This window comes from Amblyomma mixtum, chromosome 7, assembly GCF_055824585.1.
Source record: "Amblyomma mixtum isolate Tamu chromosome 7, ASM5582458v1, whole genome shotgun sequence".
NCBI lineage: Eukaryota > Metazoa > Arthropoda > Arachnida > Ixodida > Ixodidae > Amblyomma > Amblyomma mixtum.
In genome coordinates this window covers 69652483-69677082 of record NC_143018.1, presented here as the reverse complement: position 1 = coordinate 69677082, position 24600 = coordinate 69652483, and the positions used below count along the sequence as shown (strand labels likewise).

The 24600-nt window shown below is 51.1% G+C and overlaps 1 non-coding gene across 1 annotated transcript; it reads right to left on the bottom strand.

The window, feature by feature from the left end:
• Positions 1-19248: 19248 nt before the first annotated feature.
• LOC149336388 (U1 spliceosomal RNA) lies at positions 19249-19411 on the bottom strand. Its single transcript, XR_016284693.1, has one exon. It is a non-coding gene; the product is annotated as a U1 spliceosomal RNA (small nuclear RNA).
• Between the last annotated feature and the right edge of the window lie 5189 nt (positions 19412-24600).

Sequence of the window (24600 nt, the reverse complement as noted above, 5' to 3'; positions counted from 1 at the left end):
CTGAGCAGAATAGCCTCCCACTGCTCCTCCTAGGAGAAATGGAAATTACGCAGTAACTGTCTCGCATATCTCCGTGGACATCCGTAATCGATTTGTAGAGGAAGGGAGGAAATCGGAGTGAAAGAAGAAACAGAAAGAGGGGCCGTAATGAAGGAAATGAATTTTTTAAAAATGAAATTACGGAGGAGGTTGCGCCGCTGCTCGGAGGAAAGGGCACAGTTGGCAGAATTCCAGCGCACGGAATGACACTGCGAGCACGGACGGACGCCGCGAGTATGAGCCATTAAAGGTTTTCGCCTTAAAACTGGCTCCCGGGTTCAGTGGACGCCTGAATCGCGCTTATAGGTTCGTGCGGTAGTGAGAACGGAGGGGCGGGCTGCATGCGTTAGCGCTGACATAGTTGTGGCAGACATCCAGCACTGCAGCAATAGCGTGCAGCCTTACTTCACGCTGGTTATGCAAGCCGTAGATATTTTTAAGAGCGTTACCTCTGGCTATTTACGTTTGTAAATGACGCGTCTGTCTGCAATAAATGCCAAATCGACAAAAACCGTAATCACGTGATCAAACTATGTTACACAGGAAGAGTTGGCGCCTAGCGTCTCAACTGCTACTTCTATTTGGTTGGTTGGTTGGTTGCGACTGAGAGAAGGATGAAAAGGAAAAGTGCATGGGCTTGGCGACTGGCTCAAGCCGAGCCACCACCGCTGCCACGTGCAGATAGAAGAGAGTTGAAAGGAAGGAGGAAAGAGAAATAGAGAGAGTAAATACGCTTGTCGCAACAACCGACGATGGCTGAAAAAAACAGATAAACGGCCGTAGCCCGAAGGCTGCGCCCCGACTTCTATTTTCTATCCGTTATATTTGTGCCAGTATAGCGGTCATGGAAGTGGGACTCTAGAGACTACCATTTGCTTAAAATTTGGGGGCCACCCGTTTGATGCAGGAAGTTCGAAGTGGTTTCAGATAACTTGGCATGTTCCTGAGTAGAAATTTATTATTATGATGAAGCCCAAAAAACGTGTGGGATTCGCAACGACGACTTTTGCGCCCCCGAACGGTGCATTCCAGTGAGCTTCCGATGGCCATGAGGCCGAACCGTTTGTCGAAGGGGTTTCCAAAAGTTTTGGTTTAAGGGGGGTTCAACGTTCCAAAGCGACTCAGGCTATGAGAGACGCCGTACTGAAGGGCTCCGGAAATCTCGACCACCAGGGGTTCTTTACGGGCCTCTAGAATTTTGCCTCCATCGAAAAATCGACCGCGGTGGCAGGGATCGAGACCGCGTCTTTCGGGTCAGCAACCCAGTGCCGTAACGACTCAGCCACTGCGGCGGCTGGTTCCGGATATGGTGTCAAACGATTCGTCGTATCGTGATGCGCACGTTTGTCAAATTTATTGAATCCGCCGGGGTGGCTCAGTGGTTATGGCACTCAGTTGGTGACCGAAAAGGCGCGGGTTCGATCCCGGCCGCGGCGGTCAAATTTTGATTGAGGCGAAATTTAAACGGGCTGTGCGATGTCAGTGCATGTTTAGGAAACCCAGATGGTCAAAATTTCCGGAGCCCTTCCCCACGGTGTCCCTCACAGCCTTGGTCGCTCTGGGACGCTAAAGCCCATAAACCAACCAAAAGTCAAAAGGGGTAGAGCTGGCCTGAGGCTCTGTGTGCCTGCGTCAGCTCGCTGAATAAGTGCATGCGCTCCTTCATGAATGCCCGATCCGAGGGCACCTGACCCCGGTTTAAAGAACCTCGGGCTAAAACGTTGGCGGCCTTGTTTCGGGGATTCCCGGAGTTCGCAGGCACCTATATCAGCTCACCCATATGAACCCATATCATTGATACTCTTGAAGCTCACGTAGCTAACGCTTGTAAGTCGTACACGGGAGCAGTTTCAGTGCCGGCTTCTGAATACACAGCCGCCTCTTGTCATGTTCAAAAGACATCACCACCACTCATTTAGCAAACACAGGCCTCCGTTTCTCTCCAAATAAATCGGAACTCCTGCAGCTGAAACCCCTTCCCATTGACCCCCCGATTGAACTGCACATGTACGGGAATCCAGTGCCCATTGTGCCTCAGGTGAACATTCTCGGTGTTCTCATTAACAACACACTCGATGCAACCGCCACCCTTCAGCTCTTGCAAAGACAGACGAAACAGGTCGCTCCACTTATCAGGCGGGTGGCAGCACGCAACCATGGGCTGTCTGAACGCGAGACCCTCAATATGACAAATGCACTAATCATTAGCCGCATTATATACCACCTCCCATACCACATACTCACTCAGCGGCAAACACAACAGGCAGACATCCTAGTACGCACGGCTGTCACCTCCGCCCTACGTCTTCCACGGACGGTTAGCACGAAACGTCTCCTGGCCACTGGTACCCACAATACAGTGATCGAATTAATAGAGGCTCAACGCACCAACCAATTAGTCCGCCTGAGTCGCACGGAAACAGGACAATGGCTGCTACGACAGCTACGTGTCAATCCACCAATTCCCACCCCAACATTTCAATACATCCTTTGATGGCGCGTGCAAGTTCTGTGGGGAGGTGGCTGACACCTTGCACATGGTTTGGGCGTGTCAATCAAACCCATCTATCCCCCCCCCAACCCCACCAGAGAGGACTGGGAGGCGACCCTGCTCGGCTGTCAAGACCTAAAGAGCCAAAAGGCTTTGGTTCAACGGACGCGGGCGGCGTTACTTGCCAATGGGGCACCGGAATAGGGGCTCCACCCAGTATTGTAAGGGGAAAGGGCCAATAGGGTCCTACCCCAATCACCTTTGTGTAAAAAAACTTAATTTCCCATAAATGTTTTTCACCACCACCACCCACCCCAAGAAGTCCTACACCTTACATGATTTCTCTGCGCACGCAGGATAACATATATCAGAAGCCCCTACCACGCAATTTGTGCTAGTCTCCATCAGCGTAGGCGGAAGGCTCGAGCGAGCCATTACACCAAAACATACAGCAACCGCTCCGATGTCCTTTATGTGGACGCGGCACAAAATTCTCAAGCAGGACATTTCCCGGCAGTCGCATCCTATGAAGACAGCACAGTGGGGGCCGCCGTCACTATTCGAACTAATTCGCCTGTAGAGGCGGAAGGAGTGCCATCGCACTTACTCTGGCCCACTACACCATTGACAAAAACGTAACCGAAATTTGCACAGATTCCCAGGCCGCGTATCGCCACTACCTAAAGGGCATAGCGACGCCGGCAACACAGCGTATTCTTACCGCGGCCACCTCTCTCGACCGAACGGTTACTCTGTCGTGGGTCCCTGGGCATGCCTCGATCCCCGGTAATGAGCGCTGGCCCAAGAACTCTCCTCCCGGACCCCGGATGATCAGGCACCCAACCCTGCGCAAGAAGCCCCATCGGTCCTCTCTACATATCACCAAATCACCACATTTTACAAACTCAGCCGCATGACACTGCCACCACCCCGCAGACCTTGTCGCCCTTATCAAGCGCCACATGGCGACAATTACAGACAGGCTTCTTTATTTCACCCCACCGTCTCTCATGCTTTCATCCCACCTTTCCTCCTGATTGTAACACCTGTGGCGTGCCCAAATCCACACTTTTCCATTACCTTTGGGAATTTCCTTCCTCAAAGGTAGTACCCCCCATCCCCAATCTCAACCCCAACCCCACCAGAGAGGACTGGGAGGCGGCCCTGCTCGGCTGTCAGGACCTAAAGACCCAAAAGGCCTTGGTTCACCGGACGCGGGCGGCGTTGCTTGCCAATGGGGCCCCGGAATAGGGGCTCCACCTAGTATTGTTAGGGGAAAGGGCCAATAGGGCCTACCCCAATCACCTCTCTGTAAATATTTATTGTATTATAAATGTTTTTCACCACCACCACTTATTCTTCCTGGGAGGCTGCTTTACGGACCGCTCAGCCCGCCGGCCAGAAATGGCTGGTGGATCGGGCTTTACGTGAAGCACAAGCCCGTGGACTCCTGGACCAGTAGGGGACCACACTGGAAGATTTTTTACTGCGAAAGCAATACTGCTTGCACTTTTCTGCCATCGATGGAGGTTCATCGTTCGCTCCGGCGCAGCTGCGGCGCGCTACCACGTGACCGCGTGACGTCACGACAAGAGGAGAGCTGGGGGCCCAACTCGTCTCATCGTTGGAGGGTCATCCTTCGCTCCGGCGCAGCTGCGGCGCGCTATCACGTGACCGCGTGACGTCACGACAAGAGGAGAGCTGGGGGCCCAACTCGTCTCATCGTTGGAGGTTCATCCTTTGCTCCGGCGCAGCTGCGGGGCGCTACCACGTGACCGCGGGACGTCACGACAAGAGGAGAGCTGGGGGCCCAACTCGTCTCATCGATGGAGGCTCATGAATTCAATTAATTATTTAATTAATTAATCACCAGATTACTCCAATTATTGACATTGGTTAATTTAATTAATTAAACTAATTATCGTAATTTATTACTTTATCTATTTAATTGATTTAATTAATAAGTTAATCATTCTACTTAATGTCGAAGAATCTATGAGTAGTGCGGAGTGATATAGTCACAAGAGAAGAAAACGCCGTGCGGAAGAAACGCCTGAACAGAAAGAAGAGTGGCTTGCCAAAAGAAGAGTGCAGTATACAGCCAAGAAGAAAGAGCAGAGCATTGTGGTGATTCGAGACGGTGACATCGTGGCTCAGCGACGTGAAGAACAAGAGATAAGAGTTGGCGAGTTTGAGCCTGCTACGCGTGAATTCGAGAAACGAAACTACCAGCAGAACCAAGCGCAGCCAGGTGTTATTGCTTTCGCAATCAGCCAGGGTTAACCAAGCTAGGCCTTGAGCCATTTTTTATGCGAAGCATACTACTTTAGCTACCACTTCAGCCCTTCACCGTGGTTATGCGCCTCCAAATCACGTGATTCATGACGTCACACCACGTGACACGATGACGTCACGAAAGTAGAGAAACGGGGGCCCACCTCGCGCCGTCGCTGTGGTTGTGCGCCGCCAAATTACGTGACACGATGACGTCACACCACGTGACACGATGACGTCACGACAGTGGAGAAACGGGGGCCCACCTCGCGCCGTCGCTGTGGTTGTGCGCCTCCAAATCACGTAATACATGACGTCACACCACGTGACACGATGACGTCACGACAGTGGAGAAACGGGGGCCCACCTCGCGCCGTCGCTGTGGTTGTGCGCCTCCAAATTACGCGACACGATGATGCCACACCACGTGACACGATGACGTCACGACAGATCGCCGTCACGCGCTGGGAGAGGGAGAAGAGAGAGAGAGAGAGAAAACTTTATTTACAGAGGAATTCGGGGCACGCCCCAGGGTCCCCGCACGACCCCACTGCACTCAAGTGTTTATGTTCCGAATGTCCACAACACTGGCAGCACGGCCGGTGGCGATGGTCTGCACGGCCGGGTCCTCCGAGCGCAGCAGGGTCTCCCAGTCCTCCCAGGTCTTGAGGTTCTCTAGGTCCCGCGGGGGAGGGTCCGCCGGGCAGAGGGAAAGGATGTGGAGGGAAGAAGCGAAGGGTTCTGGGCATAGGGCGCAAGCAGGAGTGGGGAAGGAGGGATGATAGTGGGTTAGGGTAAGGGGCGAGGGGAGAGTATGTGTTTGTAATCTGCGCCAGAGTGTTGCGTGTCTGTTATCTAGGGAGGGGTGGGGCGGGGGGTAGAGCTGGCGAGAGGCTCTGTATGCCTGGGTCAGCTCACTGAATGAGTGCATGCGATCCTTCGTGAATCCCCGATCCGAGGCCACCTGAGCCCGGTTTAAAGAACCTCGGGCTAAAAGGTTGGCGGCCTCGTTTCCGGGATTCCCGGAGTGCGCGGGCACCCATATCAGCTCCACTTGGCGGGGCGGGGGGGGGCATCGGGCGAGTCCAGTATGCGAAAAGCAGGGACATGGACTCGGCCTCGAGCAAAATTTAGAATCGCAGTTTTAGAATCGGATAAAATGTACCGGGCTTCCGTGCGGGTTATAGCAAGGGCGATGGCGGCTTCCTTTGCAGCCTCTGGGGACGTGTCTGGAGGGAGAGGTAGTGTGGTGGTGGTGGTGGTGGTGAAAAACTTTAATCAAAGAGAGTTTGAGGGTTAAAAAAAATAATAACCCTGCTGCATGGTCGGTATCCTTAGTCCGGGACACCGCATGACGAGGCCCCGTCTCGCGCCCGCTTGACCAGAGCCCTTTGGGACTCCAGTGTGGAGCAGTTGAGGAGGGCAGTCTCCCATGCCTCTCGGGTGGGGGTGGGGGAGGGGGGAAGGTGAGGATTCTGAGTACATGCCCACACCATGTGAAAGACATCGCAGATCTCTCCACAGTGCGGGCAGCGCCCATCTGTGTTCGGATCGAAGTGTTTTGCTATTGCAGGACAGAGAAGGGTTCCTGTCTGCAGGCGCCGCAGAGTTCGCTCCTCCGCCTTACTCAGCCCCTTGGCAGGTGCCGGGTAGAGACGGTGGCTGTCGCAATAATAAATTAGGATTTCGCGGAACCGCAGAAGCGGTTTATGAGCTTCTGAGCCATGAGAGCTAGGATGAGGAGCCCGGTGTGTGAGCGCTCGGGCGGCCGCATCAGCGGCCTCATTGCCTCGTAGACCCTGGTGGCCAGGAGCCCAGATCACTTTTGTGCGAGTTGGATCGGCGGGAGCGCGTCTTAGAATTTGCGAGGCCAGAGGTGATATTTCGCCTGCAAGATAATGTTCACAGGCCCGGCGAGAGTCTGTGATAACCGTTTTCGATTTTGGATCGGCGGCAGCGAGAGCTATTGCGACTTCCTCCGCTCGTGTTGAATTTGGGGCCCGAAAAGATAGCCCATCGACATTCATTCCCCGGTGGACTACGGCAGCCGTGAAGAATCCCGCGGGCGACGGCCCTGTGATGTCCACGTAATAGACGCCCTCTTTATACCCATATTGCCTCTCAAGCGTGCGAACCCGCGCTTGTCGTCTGCCTTCATGTGAAGCCATGTCCATGTTACGCGGGAGCGGAGCGACCAAGAGCATGTGGCGCCACAGCACCGGGATGTTCTCCGTCCCCTCTGGTATGCATGTGTGTTGGATGTGTAAGCGGTTTAGCAGGCGGCGCCCAGGCACCGTCTGCGATAGCCGCGTATATTGGTTCACGAGGTGGGCCTCCCGCAACTCCTGATAGGAGTTTACCACTCCCAACGCCTTCAGTTTGGCGTTGGAGGTAGCCACCGGAAGGTCCAGTGCTCGCTTTGTTGCCTTCCTGATGATGGCGTCAATGCGCTCGTCTTGTTTGTGCGGCCCGTGCAGGCAGCGTCCACCCACACGGCGTCCGGCTGGGGGCCGTACGCTCGATGGAGTGCCTTCGCACGGGCTCTGCGGCGCTGCTCATTGGAGAACGATGCCATCGCACAGACGCGGAATGTCCTCGAGCGGCATTCCCGCGTATTTCGAACGCGCGTTCACACTCGGTGTAGGTGAAACGCTCGCTCCACCGGGCAGGCGGACGCGGCTTCCGTGGCAATCCAGGCGCTCACCCAACGCGCGTCTCGGGGTTAGTCGGCGTTCCGCTGTAGCCATGCCGTTGTCCCCCCACGACGAATGCTTCTAGTAGTTGTATTAAAATGACCAAGTATTCAACCAAGGAAAGCCATGTATTACCAAGCCTAGCCATCAATATGCTTCGAATCTGACTAGGCTTAACCTTAGCTAAGCCTCAGCCATTTTTTTGTGTGTAATAAAGTTGTTTCCATCCTTCCATCCATCCAAAGAGAATTTATTGCGTGCAAAGAAATAATTCACTACATTGTAAATACATGTGCGCACTAGGGAGCCCGCTACGTTCAATGAGACACAAACGATACCTAATCAGAACAAGCGCTTACCTTACAGATGAATACAAAAGCCCTTAATGGGCAGGAACATGGCCCACTTTTACAAAAGGCCATTAAAGAGGCACAGTGCGGGCCTAACGATAGCCAACAAGTGTTGTGACACACACACAAAAGAGAACACTAAATGCACTTTGACAAAGATGCCAACGGACTGTTCGGAGCTGACTGAATTACTGGTTCCGCTTTTTATGCCCTTAGCTCAGTATTCCGCTCTTACTGAGCGCACATAATATTCCAGGATAGAACAAAATCTTTTTTAATATTAATTAATTTCCCTCCAAAAAACTGCGGCCGCTACCATCAGAAACGATGCATTCATTGCTTTTCTAAAAGTCTTAATCACGATGAGTTGGAAATGGTGGTAATAATTTGTAAAATTGAAAACATTCACTCCCTTCTCTGGTTTATACGTAGACTTATTTCGCTGATGAAAAACAAGCTTTCTGAGATGAGAGGAAAGGTGTAAGAATACCACCACACAGTGCGGACGCCTTGCAACTGCTTCTGAGGGAAAGGAAATGTCCCCGAACGCGACCAACCGTTTGTTAACTATCGTCATCATCATCCTGAAAAAAGTGGCTGTGGCTATGTTGTTGTTGTGACTGAGAGAAGGATGAAAAGGAAATTGCACGGACCTGCCTACTGGCTCGAGCCAAGCCACCACCGCTGCCAACGTGCAGATAGAGGAGAGGTAAGAGATCAGAGGAAAGAGAAAAAGGCAAGAAAAGACGCGCGTCGCAGCAACAACTGCGTCCGCCGGAGCGGACGCTGCTGAAAAAATCAGATAAGCGGCCGAAGCCGCGCTCGCCGAAGCGAGATCATACTCACCTGAGCCAGGATGTACAGAGTGCACAAGCGCACACACACGCGCACACACACACAAACGCGCGCGCACACACACACACACACACACACACTCGCGCGCGCACAAACACGCACGCGCACACACACGCACGCGCACACACACGCACGCACACGCACACACACGCACACGCACACACGAACACACGCACACGCACCTACACGCACACACGCACACACACGCCGGCTTTTCTCGGTATGGAATATTAGGACATTTATTTGAGTCTGCGCTATTATATTTGTTTGCTCTGGCTTCTCTGATAAATGTACCAGACAATCATTCCAATGCAACCAACCAACCAGCGAGTGCTCCTGCAACGATAAGCCGGAAGGAGCTAATATTTTTCTGGCGCAGTTAAATGACCATGTAAAGTAATTAACGTAGTTCCAGAGAACTTGTTGAGTTTCCGCTTCTGACATCTGTCTTTATGCTGCGTTTTTCAGTTTGTAGACAAGCGAGGACAAGAATGGATTTCTCTGGGTTCGAACCATCGCCGATCAAACTTATTTCAACTGTGAAGGCTCATTGCACGTTGCGTGTCGTTTAAATTGATTCGTTGTTGATGCTGTTTTTTCTAGCCTGTATCTTTTTGCCCATCTCCGAATGCCTGCAGAAATTACAACTTTCGGTGCAAAAAGAATTGGCGATGCACTCATTTCTTGCACTTCGTTCGGTTGGAAATAGTCGTTGACTTTAGGAAGTTGCTTCATCGAGGAGAAAAGCCGGTCCTAAATGAATTTCGCGGCCCGTAGCGTCTGGGTGCCACTCAGCCTTCGGCACGTGGAGTCGGCAACAGCTGCGCTGATACATAGACGTCAATGCAGGGAAAAGAAGACTGCTCAAGTTGCGAACGGAAAGAAGGGCGCTTTGTTCTCTTATGTAGACGGTGTGTTCCGAAGAAAGTTGAATGAAACTTGACTGATTTACCTTAACTTTGTGCGGGATAAAATGCAAGAAAAAAAATAGAACCGAAGTTTTGTCTGCACGGATTCCTGGATATGCCGCAATCGTTATTTAGCAATACCAGTGTGAAATAAATGAGAGAAATTAAATCTTTCTTAAAGAAAAACTTTATGCCCCCTCTGCAGCGACGAAAGAGTGCCACGAAACTTCTGGAGCTTGCTTGAATTTGAAAGCGGCCGCTAGGAAGAATCTCACAAAGCAACGCAAGCGCGTTGGTCCGAGTTGCCAGCGCGAATTGCTGAAAGTTGAAAGCATGTGATCTTTCCACGTAGTATCTTAAGCCGGGTAGCATCTGAAGGCGGAATATATTATAGTTGTACTGAATGTAGTGATAAAAATGTTTTTATGCAATTCGCAAAGCATGCAAGCGTGGGAGCTTCGTGGTGCGCGGCGTCATCCCTCTTGAAGTCATAGATTGCTATTTGGCATCAACAGGTTACATCTTCTATCTACCAGTCCACTAAGAAAAATGAAGTCCCTGATGTCTTGTTTCACGTAAATGTCTACTACCAAAGAAAATTTCAGGCACTGAAATTTCTGAAAGGTTTCAGCTGCCCGTTGACGCCCCCTGCATTAGTTCGAGCAATGTGTTCAGACGGATCAGTCATCTTGAAGACGGCAAGAGGAGCATTTATTTTCGACCTTGGAGGGGTCCCTCTCGGAGAGCCGCGACAGAAACCAGTAAGGAGACTGCTGATGCACTCGTAAAAGCAGACAGGCAGACTGCAGGTCCAGAGATGAATAAAAGCTTAGGTTAGCGGAGAACTTATACACACTTCGGTTCACTCGCAGTTACCTTAGGAGCACAACGTTCTCACGACACCTTAAATTCAAGGATTCTCGAAAAGAACATAATTTCTCTCTGAACATTCTGACTGGTGATTAAAGCCGGTTTCACCCCTCTGAGCTGCAACATAAACGACAGAGAATGGAATGACACCACTCAAGCTCTTCTTTAAACAAAGGAAGAAAAAAAATGTGCTGTAAGTACCGAAATTATGGCCATGCATTTTCTGGGAAGCGAGAGGTCTGATTTCGGTTGATTTCTTTGAGCCTGAGAAAAACAATAAATCCTGCTTCATGCTTTAAAGAGCCGAGGAAGCGATATCGCCCACAGCGCGATAAGCGACTTGCCATGAAAGTTGGGTTGCATAACCACTACAATTCGTACCCTCGCGCAGCTCATTTTAACAGGAAAGAATTAATATAAAGGCGATGGAATTTCTTCTGAACCCGCCTTAGAGGCCTTGTGCAGCTGTTTCGGACTTTCAACTTATCGGATATTTGAAACATAAGATGCAAGCAAGAGGATCATAAATTTCATAGGTGACCGTGACATCTAGGTGCCACTGTTCCTCACAGATCTACCAAAAGGCATACTTAAGCTACCCTGTCGGCGGGGAAAATATATCCTGGGCATCGCACACTGTGTACAAAGTTGAAGAAAAGTACGAAACATTGGGACGATGTTTCGCTTTCAGTTGTGCACCGCAGTGATTTGTGGGAAACTCTTTCTAATTTGATCTGGTAGTACCTTGTAACTGAGTAGTAACTATGGGCTTTAGGTAGAATATGAAAGGAGGTTTGGTTTGGTTTATTGTGGTGTAACGTCCCAAAGCGACTCAGGCTGTGAGGGACGCTGTAGTGAAGAGCTCCGGAAATTTCGACCACCTGGGGTTCTTCAACGCGCACTGACATCGCCCAGTACACGGGCCTCTAGAATTTCGCCTCCATCGAAATTTGGTCTGCACGGCCTGGATCGAACCCGCGTCTTTCGGGCCAGCAGCCGGGCGCCGTAACCACTGAGCTACCGCGGAGGGACTGAAAGGAGTTAATTATTAGCAGTATGTTTAAAGTTGTCAGGTGATCTAAATTTTCCGTCAAGCTACAAGTGTGAATGTGCGCGTGCGTTTAGAAAATTTGGAATGTTTCTGTCAGTTTTCGGCAAGAATAATCGGTGATGACCAGTGGTAATGCCAGTATGTGAAGCTAGGTCGTTTTCATAAAGGTTTAAATTTCTTATACGTGCTGAAAGTTTTCGCTTCTATACTGCTGATTAGATCACGCAGGACAGCCCTGGAAACGCTGTTTACTTCCCAAAGCTCGAGCCAGGGCGCTGGGCAGGCTGGCGAAGAGTATCCACCCGACTTGCGTACACTCGGTTGCTCAAAGCGGTCGACGCAGAAGACATTACTCAGGGCGCAGCCCAAAGGGATGACAGCAAGTGCACTTCATTCCACTACTTAATTCCTTTCTTGTATTCTATGTAGTTGAAACTATAAGTTCACAACAAACTTTTCCTGAGCTTCAAAAAGTTCCGCTCTTTATGACAGCGTTGTCCCCGCCATAGAAGCAATTCATTACCAGGAGGTATTAACGACGCGGGAGATTAGTTCCCAAGCAGTTCCAAAGCCATGGTGCTGGGGGAGATTAAAAATTACCGACGATTACGTTACTTCCTAATGCGAAATTTGAGCGCAGCAAATAAGCTGTTTCACCTTTTCGATAGATTGAGGCAAAGAAATCGAGCAACACATGTATGCGCTATCACAGAATTTTTTTTTTATTTTTCACACGTATTCCTTTAACAAAGACTCCACTAACAGTTCTTGACAGTCATGAAGGAAGCTTTGTGGTCGGAGAAATAGACTGATATATGTTCGACTTGGTACACCAATGCTTGATTCTCAAAGACGAGATCTATACAAGTGCCTCGCGAGGTTGTCACAGCCGTGGGACGCGTTACGAGCGAGAGGAACGGGATGTTCTCCCGCATAAGTGTTAGGAAATTGCTGTTTGTCTTTATGTCAACATTAAAGTCCCCCACTACTAACATCGGTGTGGATCGATGGACGGTTAATGCGAGTTGCAGGAAGTGCACGACGTCTTTCGTGAGTGCGGTAGGGGCGAAGTAGGCAGCTACTACCAGCAAGCCGTTGGGCAACTTTGCGGCGCACAGTTCGCCAACTTCATGTGACGTGCCAAACATTTCGACTGGTATTGCAGAGAGACCTGTGCTCAAGTAGATAGCGACTCCCGCCGCTCTGTTGTGGTCTCTGCGAGCACCAGAGCAGTATAGGAAATCTATGATTTCGAGAGGCTCTTTGGGATCCATCCAGGTTTCAGCAAAGCAAAGTGCAGAGGAATGGCGCAGAATGTGATCGTGGTGTACGTCCTTGGCATGTGCGGCAAGGGAGCGTACGTTAAGAATGCGGTTGTTAATGATGAATCAAGTGCTGCCAGCGAATGACGCGTCCATTGGCTGTCTGCGTGTGTTACTGATGTGTGGTTAACATGTTAAGCTTCGCCTGTAAGAGTGGAACGCGACAGCGTCTTGCAACGCTGCCAGGGAGTCCACAGAACGCCATCGCCAATTCGGCTGTACGCCTTGCTGGACGGTAAATTTATTTTTTGAGGAAAGGAATTGTATCTCTCTCGCATATCTGGGTGGACACCTGCACCTCGCCGTAAGGGAAAGGGGGAAGATGGGAGTGAACGAAGACGCCGTATTAGCTAGACGCGCCTTTGTTCATTCCAAACCATTCAGCTTGCATTACGGAGTGGCTAGCGTGCTCGTATCGCACTCCGGAGACCCTGGTTCGATTCCCCAACTCGACCAATTTCGTTCTCGGTTTTATTGATTTATGCGGTCTAACTAGAAAGGTTAATTAGGCTATTTCATATTTATATTCTTGTATTTCTATCCATCGTGTTCTGTCATTAACCTGTCAATTGTTGGAACTGTCTAGGATGTTCGACACAACGTATATGAAACGAGCAACGTCTTACTGAGTGGGGAAGTGCGTGGTGGTGGAGGGAACGCGGCTTCGTACGTATCTGTTTTTTTTCAGCAGCGTCTCCTTCCGCGGACGCTGTTGTCGCTGCGGCGCGCGTCTTTCTTTTCTTTTCTTCTGACCTCTTCATTCTCCTCTATATTAATTAGGCTAATTGATTAATTAAGCAATTAACTAAACTCAGTCCAACTTAGTTGCAGCATCACTATACGATCCCTTTGATTGGTTGCATGGTCACTAGCCAAAGTACAATTGGCCCCATTTGAAATTCGCGCACTGTGACGTCACGAGCATTTCGACCAATTGAAAAGCGTAACATTGGGGGCGGAGCTGGTTACGAGGCCGACGCCGACGCCGACGCCGACGACGACGCGAAACCCAGGAACGGACGCCAAAGAGCTGCGCTCTAAAATGGCGGAGGGTGTTTTTAATGCACCTACTTTTGAACTAGCTGCCCCTCGTGCAGCGTTTTGGGTGCCTTGCAAAAATTTCCCCGAGCTTCGACACGCGCAAAGACATCCGTTGCTGTTTTTTTAATTTTATTTACTTTCCTAGATTCTCGAATATTCTCTGGCGAAAGGTGTCAGGGCGAAGGCTGCGCCTTGGTTTATATTCTTCTTGTATTTTATAGCGGTAAATGCTTTCGACACCGCCACACATTTAATGGCCGCTCTCTGAAGCAACATGTTTTTCTCCGTACGATAGGGCTTACCAACATGAGAGTTAAGGTCCAAGCTCGTCAGGATAATGAAAGAGACCCCACTCACTTTCAAAAGCGTACACTGTAAACGTGGACCCTTCTCTTTCTCTTTTCGCCATTTCCTTTCCTCCTCCCTCTAGGGCAGGAAAACGTTGCCTCCGATTTGGTAGAATTCGACTGCCGTTTTCCATGCTTGCTGTACTTTTTAATCGATCGCATTTCGTGACGCTCTTCAGGATAGTGCAACCGAATGATTTTTCCGAACAGGATTCCCAACAGGAGCGAAAGCCACAAGTGCACCTCACTGTAGTAAAGCGAGACATGTGGTACAGTGGCAACACAATGCAGTGTGTCACATTGTATAATACAATGATGCACATTACCATATCGTTCAGTACATTACGGCACAGTACAGGAAAATAAAACAACTTATTCCAAGCATACATGCATGCATGCATGCAAGCCTGCTGCTCAGCCTAACCACAGAGTCTCTGAGGTAAGGTAAGGTACGTCGTAAACTGTTGCTAAGCTTTCGTCCTCTCGTTTACTTCACCATATTGACTAACACCCTGAACGCTTCGATGAGCTTTGCGGTCATCAAAAAGACTTCTCACTGTGTAACTAAATGAAACCCACATTTATGGCTGTTTTATTGCGTTATCAATACTACTGTAGGTTTTGCCTCTTCGCGTAGTCCTGGTCGGTAGAGACGGATGACCTTGAACAGCCGCTGCGCCGAGCAGGTGGCACGCCGTCACTTCAGCCTCGCCGGACCAGATGGCAGCGCCACTAGGAGGTCCGCCACTTCTGGCCTTCGAGGCCGGCGTTACCAGCATTGGCGCGCAGTGCATCGATGACATTCGAATTATATTGTAACGCGATTTATGGCATTTTATGATAATTGCATACTGGTTAATGACTCATTGAGTAATAGTAGTTATGCAATTAGCCTAATTTCTAGTCAGACCACACAAATAAATAACACCGAGTAGGAAATTGGTCGAGCTGGGGAATCGAACAAGGGTCTCCAAAGTGCGAGACGAGCACGCTAACCACTCCGCCATGCCGGCTCGATGGTTTGGAATGAACAAAGGCGCGTCTAGCGAGTACGGTGTCTTCGACTACTCCCAACTTCCACCCTTCCCGTTACGGCGAGGCTCAGGTGTCCACTGAGATTAAAATTAGCCTAATTTGGACTCCCGCGCACGCGTCGGTCCCTGGCAACGACGCGGCCCACGAGTTAGCCCGAGTTCTCTACTTCCGGGTAGCTGTGGAGCCGCCCGACTGCCGGAACATGGACGAGCGTCTGCAAAATTATATGGAGATTGTTGAAAATTATAGGCTACACAGGAGACTGGTGCCACCACGGGATAAAATTCAAATCAATAGGAAGGCAATCACATGGCGACGTCTCCAAGCTGGGAACTTCGTAAACCCGGTCTGGGCATATCATGTTGAGAGAGATAACAAAGAAAACGACAAGTGCAAGCTTCGTGGCGCTAGAGGGACCCTCGACCACATAATCTGGGAATGCGCTAGCTCCCCAGGGGCTAAAGGAAATGTAAATTGTAGAGAAACCTGGGAAGCCCTGCTGCGTAGCCAGGTCCCTTCTCCACAGCAACAAGCCATCCGCCTGGTGGAAGAAGCCGCGAGGAGTCAAGACCTCTTCGCCTGCTTCTAATCGCCGAGGTCCCGGACCCCGTCGCCAAGGCCTGCGTGCCGGGGATGGGGAGTAGGGGGCCTCCTTATCTGATGGAAAATAAAGTTGATATCATCATCATTATCATGAATCTCAATACCTGACTGCTCAGGAGCGCCGCAATGTTACCAGGTGAAGGCAACGCGCCGAAGAATCGCCAGAAGAACGCGCGCACCATTGCTAACACAATTTACCAGGTTTAACCAGAGCTAAACCACTGCCAAATTTTTTGTAGGGCTGCCCGAGTTTGTGTGACGCTAAGAGGATTAACCTTTAATGACATGGATCAACGTTTACTTATCCTATTTTAGCTGAAGATACACAAGATGCTTAGTGGTTTAATTTGGCTCCTTTCTATGCTGCACAGAAAATGGATCCGCGAGCGAACAAGCCCATTTCCCGCCACATGCACGGCACAAACTCTGGCTGTGTGAGCGCGGTCTGTTTCGAAACTGCTGCACTTCCCAAGCAGTCTTTGTTCAAAACTACCCAAACTATTCTAGGAAGGGAAGCGAATTGTGTTTGGCGGCGACGCGCAGGAAATGCGGAGTGTGAGGCAGTTACAATAGAGTTTTCAAATAAATCGCGTCAGATTGAAAGGGCAACTGACTACCCTCTGGTCGAAAGCGTAGCTACAGCCTTTGAAATCAACCACTTCGCCATGCTCCACTCCTTCCGTTCCCTCCTCTAGATTTTTCCCTCTCGTGCCTCGTCGAGTAGGCTCCGCAACGGAAAAGCGCTCTTCCTCCTCTGATGCTAGCGGGAGGCGTGGTGTCTGGTGGAGTTCGTCACATGTCTGCGTCATGGCCCCGCCTTGAAAAGAATTCTTTTCTTGGTTTTTGCTACCCGGTCTTTTTGAGGGGGGGGGGGGGGGGAGACAGCGGTGGGTCTCCCAAAGCCCTACTTTGCTCTTTGGGTCTCCTCGCGGTGTTTCGTCGCGTTTTTTTTCTTTGTCCTTCCTCTCCCCAGTTGCTTGGGCCGTGGACGTAGTCGTCTGGAGCGAAGTGTCTTCCAGAAACCACCACATTCTTTACCGTTGTGTCAGGAAGGCCGATGCGTTGGAGCCAGACACAACTCAACTCATAATCTCCAGGAAATCTGTGCCGGATCGCGGTTCGACTGCAGTCGCTGCGTGCGCATCCAACGACGAAACAGCGTCGTTGCATTTTCTCGGCACACTGAACGATAGAGAGGCGCAGTCGGCTCGACCACCTAAACTTGTTAGCGAGCGCATCCTTTCATACATCTGTTTGTCAATGCCGGTTAGCGAGGCACCTTTTCAACTCTTTTTAGGCCTTCCCATTGTTTCACGACCGGAGGGTCGGGGGTCGGTTTTCTTCGAAACACACAGCGAAGCGCGGACCCGGCAACCGTCCGTTTGCTTTTCTTCGTGTGCGAAATTCTAGGCGAAATTCTAGAGGCTCGTGTACTGTCCGATGTCAATGCTCGTTAAAGGACCCCAGGTGGTCGAAGTTTCCATAGCCCTTCACTACGGCGTCCCTCATAGTCTGGGTTGCTGTGGGACGTTAAACACAAAGTAACCAATTGACCAATTTATGTGTTCTGTTTGTTTGTCTTCTCCGCTCTTAAGCTCATATCGTTCAACGGAGCAAGGCGTAGGCAAGATGCATAAGCGGTGTGTGTGTGAAGCGGTCGAGAGTGCGAGAGAAAGGCTCTAATACACACGGCACGGCATACGCACAAGTAACTAAACATTTTTTATTGCGCTCACTAACGGCCTTTCGCTACGCTCACTAACGGCCTTTCGCGTAGCGGCGGCCGGTAGCCAAGTTTGACCATTAGAATGACCTCTGACGTAGTAACCGTCGCGGTGGACACCTTAGCCGCACCGTACGAGAAGGGAGGCAGTGAGAGTGAAAGAAGAAAGACGATGAGGAGCCGTAGTGAAGCAAATGAAATACCTATTTGAGGAAAGGAAATTACACAGTAACTGTCTCGCATATCTCGGTGGGCACCCGTAATCCGTTTGCAGACGAAGAGAGGAAGTGGGAGTTAAAGATGGAACACAAAGAGGGCCCGTAGCGCAGAAAATGAATTAGAGGAAAGGAAAATCCTCAGGAGGTTGCGCCGCTGCACGGAGGAGAGGCCACAGTTGGCACGATTCTAGCGCATGGGCGGACACCGCTAGCATGAGCCATTAAAGGCTTTCGCCCTAAAATGAATTAGAGGAAAGAAAATTACGTGCAGGCGCTAGGGACGTTGTAGCGTGACCTCATACCAGGAGCGAGAGACGGGATACCAACTCGGCTCGTAGAGTAACGTTGGCCGCTTGCCACGGCGCGCCGCACTCTTCCCGCTAGAGGCGCTGCATATGCAGTATAAAACACCTGCTTTCGCAACCTACTAGGCTTAACCAAAGCTAAGCCCCCGCCAATTTTTTGGCGGGGCTAGCATGGAGGAAAAAAAAATAAGATGACCAGGCTTAGCTTGGTTAAGCCAAGAATGCGTTGCGTATTGCGCGGTCTTTTTGCGCGAGGTATTGCTTGGCGGCACTCGATTTTCTCAGCAGCTTTTCCTCCGTCACGTATGGATGGATGGATGGATAGGAGCGCCCCCTTTGAAACGCGGCGGTGGCAACTGCCACCATGCTCAGCCGTCCTTTTTTTTTCTTCTTTTTCTTCCTTTTCTTTTTTCTTTTTTTTCACGTGCTTTGGTGATCTCACGTCACCAAACCACGTGACGTCACGTCACGTGGTTTGGTGGCTGCTCGGCCGCGCCCAAGGGCTGAACCAACGTTACTAGACTAGTAACGTTGGGCTGAACCAACGTTACTAGTCTAGTAACGTTGGGCTGAACTGAGTGATTGCAATATGCTACGCATAAAAACTGAGGAGGGAGCGGGCACGCAGAGGGCTATCTCGTGACGTGATCATGGCGGGGGGAGCCGACTCTCAGTTTTTCTACTCTCTCAGTTCCACTACGCAGGTCAGAGCCGAGCTTCGCGTGAGCCGAACTGGTGAGTTATGGGCATGCGCGAAACCGAGTGACGTCAGGCGCCGCGCATGTGGTCGCTCCTCGCCGCTGCCGTCGCCTGACCTTTCGGCGCAGCGGCGCGCAACTGCGCATGTGCGTCGCCTCCTCGCTGTCGCTACAACTGCGCGCTTCGCCTCCTCGCCCACCGTTTGACCTTTCGTCGCAGCCGGCAACCCTCCTCTGCGCATTCCTGCTGGCAGTTTTAACCGCGCCGATTTCCGTCTCCTCCTCCGTACAGGCAGTGTGGCATAACTAAAGACCGTGACGCAATGGGCTTTGACGCTAGGAAATCGAAAGTGGCAATTCGTGCTTACTGTACGGTAAACGCCACAGGATATGGTGAAAGTCTGCTTTTTGAATTTGATTATGGTTAAGGGGATGCGCGCACGCAGTCCCCCACTACCAAAAATTGCATGCCCCATCTGCCTCTATTGAGGAAGTGGCAGGGGTCAACGCGGGCGCAGTGCAATGCCCGCGTCTCACCCTGGAGGCTCCTCCATCCTGACCAAGGATGCCCCAGCACCAGGTAAGTATGCCTGTTACTGGCTAGGCCCTGCGAACCCATCAAAGGCGACCGCCACGCCGTTGCCAGTGAGCGTTCTGTTATGAATCAATGGTAAACTCGAATAGAAAGCTTCAAGCGTTCAGGTCTACTGCTTCTGCTTGTTTGTCGCTATAACTCTAAAACTTTAACTTCTCCGCTAATTTTACTTGAAAATTAAGTCGCTTGGCTGCAATTAGAACGCTTCAAAGTACTGTGTTTTCGTTCCTTCAGCACCCATGGCGCCACCGGCTTTCAATTTCTTTTTTAGGTTCTTTTTACTTTTATTTTTTCTGGACAATAAGGAAAATAACGCCCCCTTTGAATCACATGCGAGAGAGAGAGAGAGAGAAAGAACTTTATTGCCATAGATTGGCGGGATTTAGGGCAGGTGGGACGAATGCGGTAGCTATTGTCCAGAGTATAACATGAAGGCCAACTATAGGCCTTCATATATAGGCCAATGAGTAATTGCCAATCAGTAATTACTCATTGAGTAATGAAGGCCAATGATTAATTACTCCCTTATTACTCCCCAACTAAATGAAGGAAGCCAACAGACATGGAATCCAAGGAAAGCAAAGGAGAATGTTTCTATTCTTTTTTTATACGTGGTGCTGATCAATTAAAGTTCACTTGTGTAAATACTTCGTGGCTGAAGGAAGGAAGGAAGGAAGGAAGGGAAGGGAAACCTTTATTTCACTAATGCTTTTTCCTGCGGTTTGGGGGCATCTTCAGAGATGTTCTCTCCTTGGTTCTATCCCCAGGAGTCTTCTTTGTCGAAGTCGTCCGCCTCTAATCAATAGTCGGTTGCGCTCAGTCCAGGGCTCCGCTGGCCACTGCCGCCCGTTGAGCTCGCTGTACCAGACCTCGTTGGTCTTCACAGCGGTCGCTGGACAGCAGAGTCTCCCATTGCTCCGCACTCGGGTTTTGTATTTTGGGTACCACGTCTATGTTTTGGCAGGCCCATGCGACGTGATATAGAGCAGGTTTTTCGTCGCACCAAGTACTTTCCTCCGCGTATATCGTAGGGTGCATTTTGTTTAGTATATGTAGGTTTGGAAAAGAGCCTGTTTGTAATTATCTCCAAGTGACAGCTTCCTTTCTGCTGAGAGATTTGTGCGGCGGGGGATATCGCATTCTTCTGCCTCTCTCTCTCCCCTTACCCTAGCCCACTATCATCCCTCCTTACCCAATCCGGCATGCGCCCTATGCCCAGAACCCTTCGCCTCTTCCCTCCACATCCTTTCCCTCTGCCAGGCGGACCCTCCCTCGCGGGACCTAGAGAACCTCAAGACCTGGGAGGACTGGGAGTCCCTGCTGTGCTCGGAGGACCCGGCCGTGCAGACCATCGCCACCGGCCAGGCGGCCTGTGTTATGGACCTTAGGAACATAAACACTTAAGTGCAGTGGGGTCGTGCGGGGACCCTGGGGCGTGCCCCGAATTCCTTGTGTAATAAACTTTTTTCTCTCTCTCTCTACCTCTTTAGTTTTGTAGAATGGCCGAGTATTCCCTCGGTGCTGATCACCTGCATCACCAACAGGCGACATGACATGCGTGAAGAGGACACACTAAAACTAGTCAGAAACCTAGTAGTTAGTAGAATCACGTACAGCCTACCCTACCAGTGCTTCAACAAAAACGAAATACAACAAGCGGATGGCCTGCTACGCAAAGCGTATAAGACAGCGCTCCGACTACCGCGCAATACGTCTACAGAAAAGCTCATGACCCTGGGATTACATAACACCTTCGAGGAGCTACGAGAGGCGTAGCTTGAGTCACAAAAACTCAGGCTGTTGCAGACAACCACTGGAAGAGCGCTCCTACAGAGGCTCGGATACCGGGCGCAGATGCGAGAAATGTCTAGGACGGAAACCATCCCCGACGAGCTTCGCAAGACCCTCAAGTTAGCGCCAATACCAAAAAACATGGATCCCAACCTCCATCGAGGCAGAAGATAAGCGAGGGCCGAATTCATCGAGAAAACATACGCTCCCCAAGCCACGACCGTGTATGCAGACGCGTCTAGGGCCTACGCGTATGTAAGAGATTTCTTGACTAATCGCCAGGCCTTTCTTCGGATTGAGGGCGAGGAATACGGCCCTTACATGATGGGAACACGGGGTACCCCTCAGGGAGCGGTGTTATCACCGCTCCTGTTCAACATAGCCATGATGCACCTCCCAAGCCAACTGGCCCGGGTGGAAGGCATTCAACACGCGTTGTATGCAGATGACATTACAATTTGGACCACTCAGGGGAGCCTTGGGGACATGGAGGCCCGCCTTCAGCAGGCCGCTTCCATAGTCGATGCGTATGCCATTGACTGTGGGCTCCAATGTGCTCCAGCGAAATCAGAGCTTTTGCATGTCAGAGCGAACCCAAAGGATAGGACAGCAATTCACATCTCTCTGTCAGGAGGTCCTATTAGAGAGGTGGAGGAGCTCCGTATTCTGGGCCTTTTCATTCACCACAGACTCAGACCGGACTCCACCATTCTGAAACTCAAGAGAGTAGGCGAACAGGTAGGGCGCATGATCCGCCGCGTTTCCAACAAGCGGGGCGGTCTGCGGGGCAGGGACGCGCTTCGGCTCGTCTATGCCTTCGTGACTAGCCGGATCCTCTACGCCGTGCCATATCTCCGCACTACTAAGCAAGACGAGGCGCGAATAGACGCCGTCATCCGCAAGGCAACTAAGCGAGCCCTGGATCTCCCGGTGGCTGCCTCTAATGCCAAACTCAAGGCATTGGGGGTGCTAAACTCCTACCAGGAGCTGCGGGAGGCCCACCTCGTGAACCAATACACGCGGCTCATGCAGACGGCCCCTGGGCGCCGCCTGCTAAACCGCTTACACATCCAACACGACTGCACTCCAGAGGAGGCGGAGCGTACCCCAGTACTGTGGCGCCATATGCTCTGGGTCTCCCCGCTCCCCCGTAACATGGACACCGACATGCACGTAAACAGGCGACAAGCGCGGGCTCGGGCTCTTGAGAGACAACACGGCTCCCGACCCGGTGTATATTATGTAGACGTAGCAGGCCCATCGCCCACGGGATTTTACACGGCCGCTGTCGTTCACCAGGAAATGCACGTTGATGGACTCTCTTTTCGAGCCCCGAATTCAATGCGAGCCGAGGAAGTAGCGATAGTGCTTGCTGCCGCCCACGCCAATTCGAGAATCATCATTACGGACTCCCGAAAAGCATGTGATCATTACTTGGCAGGGGAGATCTCCCCCTTAGCTGCTTGCATTCTAAGACGGACTGCCACTGATCCAACACCCAAAAGAATCATTTGGGCTCCTGGCCACCAGGGCTTACGAGGTAATGAGGCCGCTGACGCGGCTGCCCGAGCGCTTACTCACCGGGCTCCTCATCCCAGCTCTTCTGGCTCGGAGACTAACCAGCCGCTGCTGCGATTCAAGGAAATTATAACGCATTATAGCGACATCCACCGCCTTTTCCCGGCCCCTGCAAAGGGGCTGAGTAAGACGGAGGAGCGAACTTTAAGGCGCCTGCAGACAGGTACTCTACTCTGTCCTGCAATCTTAAAGCATTACGATCCTAACACGGATGGGCGATGCCCACACTGTGGGGAGACCTGTGATATCTTCCACATGGTGTGGGCATGTACTCAAAATCCCCACCTCCCCCCTTCCCCTACCCCTTCCAGAGAGGCATGGGAGACTGCCCTTCTCAACTGCTCCTCGCTTGAGTCCCAAAGGGCTCTGGTGAAACGGGCTAGAGACGGGGCATTGTCATGCGGTGTCCCGGACTAGGGACGCCGACCATGTAGCGTGGCCACTCTGTGGCTCCCAAACTCTATTTCACTAATTAAAAGTTTTCACCACCACCGTCTTGGAGAGGAGGAGACACCAAAACCGCTGCGGCGGCGGTGGTCGATTCGTCTTTACGCGAAATGATCAGCGCGTCTCTCCGAGGCTGCACAGCTGCAGAGTCCGAGGAAGTAGCCGTTGCTCTAGCAGTGGCGGAGGGCTATAGAACCGGGCGGTCGCTAACAATAGTCACAGACTCTCAAACAGCCTGCCGAAATTACGAATGGCAGGACAGGTCGTCACGCGCTCCGTATACTCCTCGCAGCAGCGACAGAATTAAAAACCAGGAAGAACAAAACGACAAGATCCCACACAAAATTGTGTGGGTACCGGGGCACACGGGGGTGGCAGGGAACCAAGAGGCCGACAGGATAGCTCGAGGATACATTACTTTCCGAGCATTCGATGAGACCGTGGAACTCGTACTTCGCGGCTGAAAAATAATTGATTAGAAAGTACAAAGAAAAAATTACAGGACTGTCCTTGTCTGCTTAAGAGCGGAAATGCGAAAGCTTTTCTGGGTCCGCTCTTTCTCCCACCAATTTGTTTCATTTTTTTACTTTTTATGATTAAGGTTCAAGGCTGTCGCCGGACGCACCCTCCTCAGCTTTTTTTTCTTTCATGCGGGTTTGTTGGCATGTGCCAAAATGGAAGACGCTGCGGAAAGTGTTGCGCAGACGACGCGACGCCCCGGCTACGCCCAGCCTTCGCCCGTCAGTCAGAACGACGCACCTATGGAATGCCTTTGGCGAAAGCGCTCCGTATGACATCAAACGAGCCAGAGTAGAGGATAGGATAGGATAGGATAACTTTATTCGGCTCTAGCACAAGGTTTTTTTATGTGGTCAGATGAGTCCATCCGCAACGGTCGGTTGCCCCTATTCCAGGGCTCCGCTGCATGCTGCCGTCAGCTGAGCTCGCCGTATCAAACCGATCTGGTCATCGCGGCAGTCGCTGGAGAGCAGACCCTCCCATTGCTCCACACTTGGGTTTTGTATAACTGGGACGATGTCGACTTTTTGACATGCCCATGTGATGTGATACAGTGTAGGTTTTTCATGGCACCACGGACAATTGTGTGCGTAAAGTGTGGGGTGAATTTTACTTAGTGTGTTTAGATTTGGATATGACCCCGTTTGAAGTTGTCTCCATGTGACAGCCTCTTCTTTGTTTAAAGATTTGTGCGGTGGTGGGTACCGCATCCTGCTGCCTTTGTAGTTGTTGAGTATGGCCGAATATTCCTGAGGTACTGGCAGGGATTCCTCAAGGTCGTTGACGTTGGATGCTCGGTAGTTAGTATATCCTCGAGCTATTCTGTCTGCCTCTTGGTTTCCTGCCA